The 11,059-nt window shown below is 36.6% G+C and overlaps 1 pseudogene; it reads right to left on the reverse strand.

Annotated features, from left to right (window-relative positions):
• Window positions 1-5,232: 5,232 nt before the first annotated feature.
• LOC131395475 (olfactory receptor 9G19-like) lies at window positions 5,233-6,113 on the reverse strand (annotated as a pseudogene).
• Between the last annotated feature and the right edge of the window lie 4,946 nt (window positions 6,114-11,059).

Raw genomic sequence — 11,059 nt, forward strand, 5'->3', positions numbered from 1 at the left:
GTCCACACAGAAGAAAGCCCAATAAAGATTACAAGAAAAAAAAAATTCAGTGATTTTACTGCTGAAAGAAAGAAGCAAAGGTATCAATTAAGTCAGAAATTACTAGAGGCTTATGGACTTTTATCCCTTACTCTCTAGAATGGTGTAATTTCAGTCTCATACTTAGGAACAACTGGAATTGGAGTAGGATCTGATTCTGAAATTATGGCTCTCACTCAGTAATTGTTTAATGCTAGGCCAGTCCCTAATTCTCACCAAAAAGATGAACAAAATGATGACCCCTGACTGGTTGTCTGATTGGATAAAGAAGATATGCATCAAAACACCCGGCCTCATGCTTGGTACATAGTGAGCACTCAAAAAATTTTAGTATACTTCATATATTATTAAGACTTATGTGTCAAGCATCATCCCGATAATTATACAAAAACCAATATACTGTCCTATTCCTTCGGCTGTTAGTACAAATAGAATAAGTAAATGAATAAACAAATACATATGTTACTCACTATGTGCCAGTTAGTATTCTGAGTCCTAATCTTAACACACTTAATCCTTACCACAACTTTACAAGGTAGGTATTTATGATGCTCATGTAATTTAAGAAACATTTCCAAGGTCACAGAATTATTCAATAGCAGAACTGGTTTTTGAACACAGAATTTCTTTTATCAAGGGTATATGCTTTCAATTGTTAAGCTTTTATGTCTTTTATAGATGAATTATTTTTCCCTGGTTTTCCTAGCTAAGGCAACCTTGTAATTCTATGACAACTTGAATATCTTCACCTATTAAAAAGACCTTTAAAAAAATCACTTTTTTAAAAGAATGCATTCTTTTCCACTTTCTGCTACTAGATGTAAGATTTATATACATAAGTGAGAATTTTTTTTTATATATAGTGGATTCTGAACATTGGAAAGAAACCAATTTTTGGTGTCAAAGATTCATTGAGAAACCATGAATCCTTCAAAGTTCCTACCTTGAAGCTCCAAAGCTAGCAGAGAGAAGCTACAAGGAGGTATCGAATTTAAAACATTACATAATTAGGGCTGATGCCCCAATAGCTTTAGAGCTGATATCCCTCTAACTATAAAGTTGGTGAAAGAAAGCTAAAACCAAGAGAGAATTGTAATTTATTCTGATGTTTAAAACATTTACGTATGGGCTAAGCCAGGGTCAGTGTTGTAACTAGAACGCAAACTCAAGTCTTCTCCCTGGAGTTCTGGTGCTTCTGCTTGCTAGGAAGAGAGGTATGGTGTCCAAATCTCTCAACCGTAGCTGATGATGTTATGATAGGTCATAACTGCATTGATGATGCTGTGGTAACAGCAGCTCGAAGCCCCGAAGACCGTTCGTTTCTTTATTACTGCATAATAGATCTTTTCTTATTTGCACACAAAGCACAGATGCTTCAGCCCTACACCTAACGTTCCATAAGCTAGTTCTAACTTACCTTTATAAACCTCTCTCACCACTTCTCTTCATCAATTTAGGACGGCAACCAAACTAAATTCCTCTATGATTCATGTCCCCAGAATAATCTCACACATCCTGGGAGCTTCACAGTTATATTTCTATGCTATTATTCATGTGTATGCTATATTTTTTTTTCAGAATTTACTCAAGCTTGAGTATAAATACTTGACGGGAATGTATGTTTGTTATATTGGTAATGTAAAAGTGGTGGGCGATAGCCACCATCTCAGTAGTTACTTTGAACTTTCCCTGCTATGATATCATGTGTCTATATAAGGCAACATATCTGGGCGTTATTGAGCACATTTTTAATATAATATAATTTGGGGAAAAATGGAAATTTCTGGCCAGATCTAATTGTTACTCTTCTACTATTACCCTCTAAAGACTCAAATAACTCATAAAATACATATTCTGCTCTAAATTCAGAGTCTTCCCAGAAGAAGAGGTATTTAAATGAGACCTGAAAAATGAGCTAAAATGAAAAATGACCCTAAAATACTCCCAATTTTTTCTAAGTTAAAGTCAAATTCCATACAATGGCTTAAAGGTCTTCCAAGAGCCTACCCTCCATTACCTACAGGTCCATTTCTCCTAAGACTCACCCCCGCCTTCATTCTGCTCCAGGTTTGCTAACTTTCTCACTGTTTCACAAAGAAACACCAGCCCTTCTCTAACACCAAAGATTTCTGAACTGTCTATTTCTCTGCTCGAAACACTATTCCTCAGATATTTGCCAGGCTGACACTCTCATCTCCTCTAAGTCCCATTCAAATATCATTTTCTGACTAAGGCTCATCCTTATCACTATTTTAAATTCCACGCCCTCTTCCCACCAGCAATCCCCATCCTTCTTATTCTGCTCAGACTCTGCTCTATTTTCCCCCAGACCTACTGTCACCTTCTAACTCCTGTTTATTAAGTTTATTGTCCATTTTCCCCACCATAATGCATTAACTGTGGGGCAGAAAGATTTCTCCACTTAGTTTACTACTGTATCCCAGCATACATAATAGTTCCTAGTAACTAACTGGCACTTAATATATATTTCTAGAACAAATAAATGGGTAATCACCTTTATACCTTGAAGCTGTTTTTCACAAAGTATTATCTACTTCTAACCTAACTCAAACTATTCAGGACTTATCTGCCCTCACAGGGACTTTCTTTGCCTAGTGTACTGTATCACTAATAAGAAGGAAGAGTAAATAAAGAGAGGACACATAACCACATCTCAAATCCATCTTGAATTTGAAATAAACTACAATTAAAATGTGACTGTGAAATAAAAGACAAAATATCAGAGCCAGTTATGCTAACGCATCCCATATAGAATGGCTTCTAAAGAGGTGTGTTCCCCTGTAGAAGCTCTGTTCCCTGCTTCCTTCCCTGGAAGACTTAAAATTCTGTGGATGAAGGTGTCCCTCTAGCACCTAAAAATGAGTACCAAGAAATAAAAATATCATACATTAGTATTTTGGATATCTCAGAGTGCCACAACTACTAGAGGCAAAAAGCATGTCACCTTTTTTGGTCCTCTTGATCTCTCTACTCTGTAAGTGAATGTATGATGACCCAGCATAACCATCACACTGAATTTCAAACTCTAGATAAGAGTTACATATATTTGGTTGAAATCTTATTTAGGATAGTGTCTGTGTGTGTGTGTGTGTGTGTGTGTGTGTGTGTGTGTGTGTGATTGGCACAACAATGATCTTATGAGAGCCAGACCAGACTCTATCCACCTTCAAATTGCAGTAGCTGAGATCATAGAGAGGTCAAACCAGCCAGCTGCCCCTGATTCCAGTTGCTTACCCTTGATCAGGAAGGACAGTCCTGGAAGTGATACACTTTTCCCTCTCTTGTCACACTTTGGCTTGCTCTTTTGGGGCCTGATATATCTATTTTCTCAACAGCCCTTTGAGATACCTTCCTCACAAGCCTAGAAATACGTACCTCAGTCTCCAAAGACCAATTAGAGTTCATTTGGAGTGTGAGGATGACATCTTTATTAGGATATGGTGAAATAAAGGGTGTTTCATTAAATGTTGACTCTCTTATTGGATCTAAGTCACAATACAATTATTAAATGTGTCTGATCATGGAAACTCTCCAAATTGTACTAAAGTTTTCTAGAATGTATCATATTGGTGATAATTTTTTCTTGCCATATGCTCTTCTCTCTCTTCTAGGCTACCCCTTCTTGTCTCATTCATCAAGAAACTCTTGTCTATCCCTGGTGTTACTGGTTGAGTTTACCCCACAACCATTCATGTGTTGAAGTCCTAAGGCCCAGTAACTCAGAATGTGGCTATATTTGGAGATAGGGCCTTAATAGAGGTGATTAAAGTTAAAATGAGTTGATTAAGGTGAGCACTAAACCGACCAGACTGGTGTCTTTGTGAAAAATAAGAAATGAAAATTTGAACACCCAAAAAGACACCAAGGATAGATGTAAACATAAAAAAGACTATTTGAGGACGTGGCAAGAGGGTGGCCATATGCAAACCAAGGAAAGCAGCCTCAGAAGAAATCAACTCTGATGGCATCTTCTTATTGGCCTTTTAGCCTCCAGAACTGTGAGAAAATAAATTTCTGTTGTTAACATGACCTAGTCTATGGTATTTTTTTGTGGGAGCCCTAGCAAACTAATGTACTTGCTTATCAACACTAGGGCTTTTTTATGTTGGTGCAATCCCGTGTTTTACAGGTAGAAAGACGATTAAATTAGGAAATGTGATGCGTCATAATGAAATATTCTCCAATTTTTCATTAATACATATACAACACTGACCAACCAAAGAAATATAAATGTTCATAGACCCTTAATTGTTATCAGTCATTGCTTCACCTAGGAGATATTTTCACTTTGAATCTTTTTGTGGATGCAAAGCTTTTTGAAATTTCTTCCTTGATTTCTCTAGTTATCTGTCTATGTCTATCTATAGGTCCATTTTTGTCTATTTCATACAGCTGCTATACTTTTACCCTTAATTCCTTAATTTTTGGGGAAACATACTCTTTTATTGAAAAGCTCACAATGACTCTAGTAAAGATATTTGTTCCTTCCTCTATCTATTGCCAGGGAAATCTTTGTTATCACGGTAAGCCAAGAAATAAGAGTCAGAAAGAAAAAATAAGTTTATTTCCAATGGCATTTTACAGAAGAAATTTTACTTATGACCTCCTAACTGACTCTGTCTGCCAACAATTGGGGTGAGAACCTTTGGTGTCAGAAGTTCTGGGTCCGCACTCCTATTTTCTCACCTATGAACTACATGATTTGAAGGAAGTCATTTAATCCATCTAAATGAAGCTAAGTTTCCATCACCAATTTTATTATTCTTGTTTATAGATTACAATGTTATACATACAAGGAACTTATAAACTGTCAAGTGAAAATTAGAAGGAAAAAAAGCTGCTCTCTTTCATCCTTCTAGAATCCCAGTAATTTTATAGACTTTATTTCAAGCTAGCTGGCATAGCTGTTTTTCCAAATGCCCCAGCCTCGTTTACTTTCAAAACACATTCATGTACATTAGTGCCAACTTGAAAAAACAAATGCAGACTAGTGTTTCAACAATATCCAAACATTTTTTTGTTTTCTTATTTTACGTATTTCTGAGAGGACAGGCTGATAACAATGACAGGGAGATAATCTGTGAAATAAAATATAGCCATTGTTCACCAAATATTTTCACTTACTAAAACTTTGGTCTATTTAACATTTTCTTCAGGGCATTTTTAACATCTTTATTTCTTAAAGCCATAGATGAAGGGATTCAACATTGGAATCACCACAGTATGGAACACTGACACAACTTTATCCCTTTCTAGCGCATAGCTAGTACTTGGTAGGGAGTAAATGAAGAGAATTGAACCACAGTACAAGGTGACAGCTGTCAAGTGAGAGCAGAAGTGGAGAAGGCCTTGAGGTGGCCTTGGGTGGAGTGGATCTTCAAGATGGCAGCAATAGTGAAGAGGTAGGAGGCAAGAATAAGCATGGCAGGGGTGATGACATTGGAGGCAAGTATGAAATAGAGCACAGCCTGGTAGCCCTTCTTCACATCACAGGCCAAATTTACAAGGGGAGGCAGAGCACAGAAAAAATCATCAATGATGTTGTTGCCACAAAAGCTCAGGGTAAATGTCTCGCTAGTGATGATGGTTGAATTAAGAAAGCCAGCAATGTATGAGGTTGCAACAAGACTGGAACATAACCTTGCAGACATAGCCTGGGAATAAAGCAACGGGTCAGAGATGGCCACATAGCGATCATAAGCCATGGCAGCCAACAGGTAAGATTCACTATCAGCCAGTCCAGCTGAGAAGAACTGAGCTAGGTAGCCAGCAAAGGAGATGCTTTTGTCATCAGAGATGCAGGTCATCAGGATTTTGGGCACATTAGCAGAAGAAAACCAGAGATCCAGGAATGGCAGGTTTCCAATGAAGAAATACATTGGTGTGTATAGCCGAGAATCAGCACAGATCAGAGAAATCAGGGTGATGTTCGCTGAGAGACTGAAGACATAGATGATGAGGAAGATGAAAAAGAGCACTCTCTGTAACCGCATGTCTGCTGTGAACCCCAAAAGTATGAACACTTTCACTCTGGTGACATTTTGCTCATCCATTGGTTCGGGGTTTCTCTGGTCCCTTTCTGTGAAAAGATTAATGAATATGTCATGATTTAAGATATCAGTATATCAACTTCCCCATCATTTGCCATTTAAGATGATTGAAAAACCCAACTGATGTATTGACCTTGTAAATTGTGAGACATGTTTATGCTGAACTGGTATCGTTGTTGGATAAATGGGAAATCCTTCTTTGCTGCCTTGAGAGATGGGTTACTATGTACATAATATAGTGTGTCACCTTATATTTTTAAACTAGTTTTTCCTACTTTTTGGAGGGAGTAATTTGTGTATCTTCTCTTCCATTTGCACTTAGGGTGATTGGGAACCATGTGGAAGATATGAAGAACTGAATTTGAAAAGACGCACTGACTTCTCTTTGGGCCTTTTAATCCTTTTGTCTTTTTCCACAGAGTTACATATAGAAGCACACCTATATTATTTTAACTATCTATTGGAATATCTTTAGAAGTGCATTTTACTATAATTTCTTCAAAAGCAATAGTTATATTTTCTTCAACTTTTTACCCACAAAACCAAGAACACAGCTTTGCATAAAGTTGAAAATGTGTAACTTGAATAAAAGAATAGATTTACTTAGATAATAGGAATTTGAGATAATAGCTACCTATATGACACTCAATATAACCTATAAAGAAGTAATTATATTAATGAATGGATAATTGTGTTCATAATGTGATTGAATTTCCTACAGAACCAAGATTTTAGAAAAATAAAGGAACCAAAAAACTAAACTGTCCAAACTGAATGATTTTGGGATGGATGGTAGGCTGAATAATGGCCTCTATAGATATCTATGTTCTAATTCCTGAAACCTGAGAATGTTACTTTATATGGAAAAAGAGTTATTAAATTAAGAACCTTGAGATGGGTAAATTGCCAGGATGAGCCCTAAATGCAACCCCAAATATTCTTATATGAGGGAGGCAGAGGAAGATTTGACTACAGACACAAGAGAATAAGGCAATGGAAACTCAGAGGCAGAGACTGGAGTGATACAACTCAAGAAGACAGAGAAGGCAAGGAATAGATTCACCACTGCAGCCTCTGGTTGGAGTGTGGTCTTGCCAACACCTTGGTTTTGGTTCAGTGACATTGAGTTTGGACTTTTAACCTCTAAAACTATGAGGGAATACATTTCTGTTGTTTTAAGCAGCCACATTTTTGGTAATTTGTTAATGAAGGAAGTTATGGAACTCAACCTCTAACAATCTTCTTTTCCTTAAAGATAGGAGACTGAATTATTGCCAGCATTAAAGGAAGCACTCCCTTTGCTTATTATGTTACAACCCAGGGGGCCCCTATTATAACACACCAAAATCAAAAAAGGCCTGAATGATGATTGTCATTGTTCTGAATTGACAGGGGGTGTGATATTTCTGCTATTAGATCCAAGGCTTTAGAATTTTTTCTGCTGGGGGACAAAAAAAAATAAAAACCTTAATCTTAGTCACATGCTTGGCTATGGACTTAAAACTGAGCTATAAAAATGAAGAATTGCTCTTTCACAACTGTATCTGTTTGATAGTAAAAATCTATAATTTTTAACTGTAAAATAAACATTAATGCTATACTTATTGTCAAAGCAGAAATTCTTCATAATAACCAAAAGAGGCTTGGAATAGGTTACCTTTGAATTCCCTTAGAATTTCAAGGCTGTCAGATGCTAAGTCATTTTTAACAAAGCAGCTTAAGACTAAGTACCAAGAAATTTGGGTTTGACCTTAGTTGACTGCTGCCAAATTCAAATAAAATTATAACCTCCCAAACTCTATTTTCTCACCTAGTTTTCTTAGTTCAGTGAGACATTATGAGATCACAGATGTGATTAAGCACTGTGAAAACTAGAAGTTAAAACTATATATTGCCTTCTCTATGTTTTCTTCATCGCTGTAGTCTACCCTTCAGATATATCTATTTTATTTCCCAAGAATTTCCGATTACCCATGCTATTGACTCCATAGAGTTTCATGTGTTCTCATGCAGAAACTTCTTCTTCTTTAATATGTGGCTTCTACACAAGTTGAGCAATTGCTGGGCTTGTTTGCAGAATTACAACAGGGAATGAAAATTTCAAGAGAATTTTCCTACCTAATATCTTTTTTCCTCTACAGTTATTAAAAAATTAAGTAAACTTAAGTGTCAATGTCTATGTACATGAATATGTATATCAACGCTTTCACAAAAAACATGGGTTGAAGTTATCTTGGTGTAAGACATAAGATGCAGGTAAATAATATAAATTAAGAAGATGTGAAAAGGAAAAACAAGCCCTGGACCTAAAATGGAAGCAAGGATAAACCTGTTGCACAGCAACCAGTCCAATCCACTACTCTGTGCAGACCACAGATCTGATCAAAACTTTCTAGCAGCCCATATATACAATCAGTAGCATCCAAAAGACAAGCAAACCAACCAAAAGATTGGGCAATATATTATCATTATTGATACTAATTTGAAATTATTTCTCCCAAGATTTCTTGTAAAGACAATGAGTTTTGAAATATAAGGCATAATATATTGAATGTTATTACATATGTAGACGCACAACAGAGTTTTTTTGAGCTGCATTTACTTGCCAGTAATTTGCAGACTTAAACCTGGCTACATCCTTTCTTAGATTGGAGGAGACACTCAGACCCTTCTCCCCACAAAATATTTCTCCTCCCCATCTGCCACACATCGTTCTTTACCAAGAGGCATTTTTAAAAGATAAATGCCTCTGGGAGTGGTCACTCAGAAGGAGCTGAACTCTCAGTGATCTCTCAGTCCTCTCCAGGCATAATGAACTTGCCATTTCTGTCATTCAGTTTGATATGTTAATCAGATGCTTCTTGAGTTACATATTAATTATAAGTCTATAGTATAATCCCAAAGATTTATATTATATTTGCACTCCATCTCTTAAGGAGTTCGTGTACCATGCAATGCCTAACATAGAATAATAAACATTTTAAACTCATGATAATATGAACCCATTTTAATTTTTCTATACTTGTCCTAATCTAAGGACTAATAAATTTCCTGCAAGATAACAGAAGAGGCAATGGTGGGCCACATACAGCTACAGAGGATTTATGAGAATGAAAACATCCATCAAGTACACATCTCATTGCTTGTTTCATTGAAAGAGAAGATAAGTCTGGAGGAAAATATATTTGGAGACATTTCTGCTTCCTTCATCAAATATAATTATAAGAAAGAAAACTTTATTCTATCTCACAATGTAGAATTATGTTACGGTTTGATTACATTAAGAATTGTTTTGTCTTTCATCGCTGTTGTGATTTCCTAACCTTTTCCTCTGGTTATTTTAATGCAATACTTCGTGAAGAAAAGGAGACACTTCATTTGAATTTCAACTCAAGTCTAGAATTTCTCACATTGTCTTAAATAAAAAGTGCTTTCTATTCATGTCACAGGAATCCCATTTCCAACAGTAACAACACTGGAGAGTATATAAGCCTGAGCACCCCTTTGGGATATGCTGCTGGAAGCAAAGAGGATCCTCACGTGCTATTCTAGCACTAAGTGACCAATTATAATGCTCAGCTATCTTTCTGGAATGCAGCAGGGAGAAATCATTCAAAATGAATATAATTGGTCCAATTAGTCTGTAAAGCCCTTTGCTTTGTGAGTTTCATTCACGCATTTTAGATGAAAGAGGAACCTGCAAAAAGGAACAGCCAACAGAAATGTCAGCACACAGTAGATACTCAAGAATCATTTGCAATCCACAGTGATAACAATAATGATAATGAAAAGGCCACAGAATTTTAGTGCTGAGACATGTTGACTATCATTTAATAAAAAGAGCCCATTTTACAATCAATGAATTGAGTGACAGGATTTGAGAAATGGAATTTGAGAGACAGATCCAGTCATATGGTTAGAGGAAGCTTCATCTCTACATCAGAACATGATTATACTCATTGATTCAAAACATATTTATTATGCAACACCTAGGTACACAGCACTGAGGGAGAAGCTGGGGGAGATACATCTGGGAGGCGAGGTAAGGTCTTAGATGGGCTTAGTTATTGCCAAGAGACATTTCAGGACAGAGACTGTCTAAGAGTGAACCTCAGGTCTACAACTCATTAGTTGTGTGACTAAGAGCAGTGCACTTAAACTCACCAAGCCTCAGTTTTACTATCTATAAAGTGGAAATAACTTGTCTTCCTCATAAAGTTGTTGTGAAGATTGAATGAGATAACATATATAAAGGTTTTAATAAATATCAGTGAAAAAAATCAAAAAACAAGCAAAAGTAAAAATAAAAATAAAATAAAGAGAGGGAGATACAATGCCTGCCCTTGTGGAAGTTATGGCCTCATGGGGGAGTTAATCAACTAATTAAATACATTTATAATTATCAATTATGACTAGTATTGCAGTCATAATATTAAGGTGTCATAAGATTTTACTACAGTATCTGACATAGTGTGGGACTTTAGGGAAGATTTGTCTGAGGAGGTTATATTAAACTGAGAACTGAATGACAATAATAGGAGGTCACCAGTCATAGTGAGTGATGATGGTAGGGGTGGCAGCTGCAGGGAGGGTAGGGAGAGTAGTCTTGTGAGATCACAGGAAATGCAAGGATCCCACTTGAGAAAAAGCACCATGGATTCTAGGAAGGGAAGGAAGTTCATAGTGGCTAGACCTTGGAAAGATAAATACAGCTGCACTGAATTAGGCAGGAGAGGTGGGCAAGGTCAGACCGCATAGGGACTGGGCGTCCATGTTAATGATTCAGAGTATATTCTAAGTGCACTGGGAAGCCACTGATGAGTTTAATCAGATGCATGCTGTGGTCAAATAAAACTCTCTTTACAACATGAAAAATAGAAGTGTGAAGGCAGAGAGGTTCAGATGACTATTTTGGAAACCCATGCAATAGCTGATAGTACTTGGACTGG

The sequence above is a fragment of the Diceros bicornis genome, chromosome 31 (genome assembly GCF_020826845.1).
Source record: "Diceros bicornis minor isolate mBicDic1 chromosome 31, mDicBic1.mat.cur, whole genome shotgun sequence".
Classification (NCBI taxonomy): Eukaryota; Metazoa; Chordata; class Mammalia; order Perissodactyla; family Rhinocerotidae; genus Diceros; species Diceros bicornis.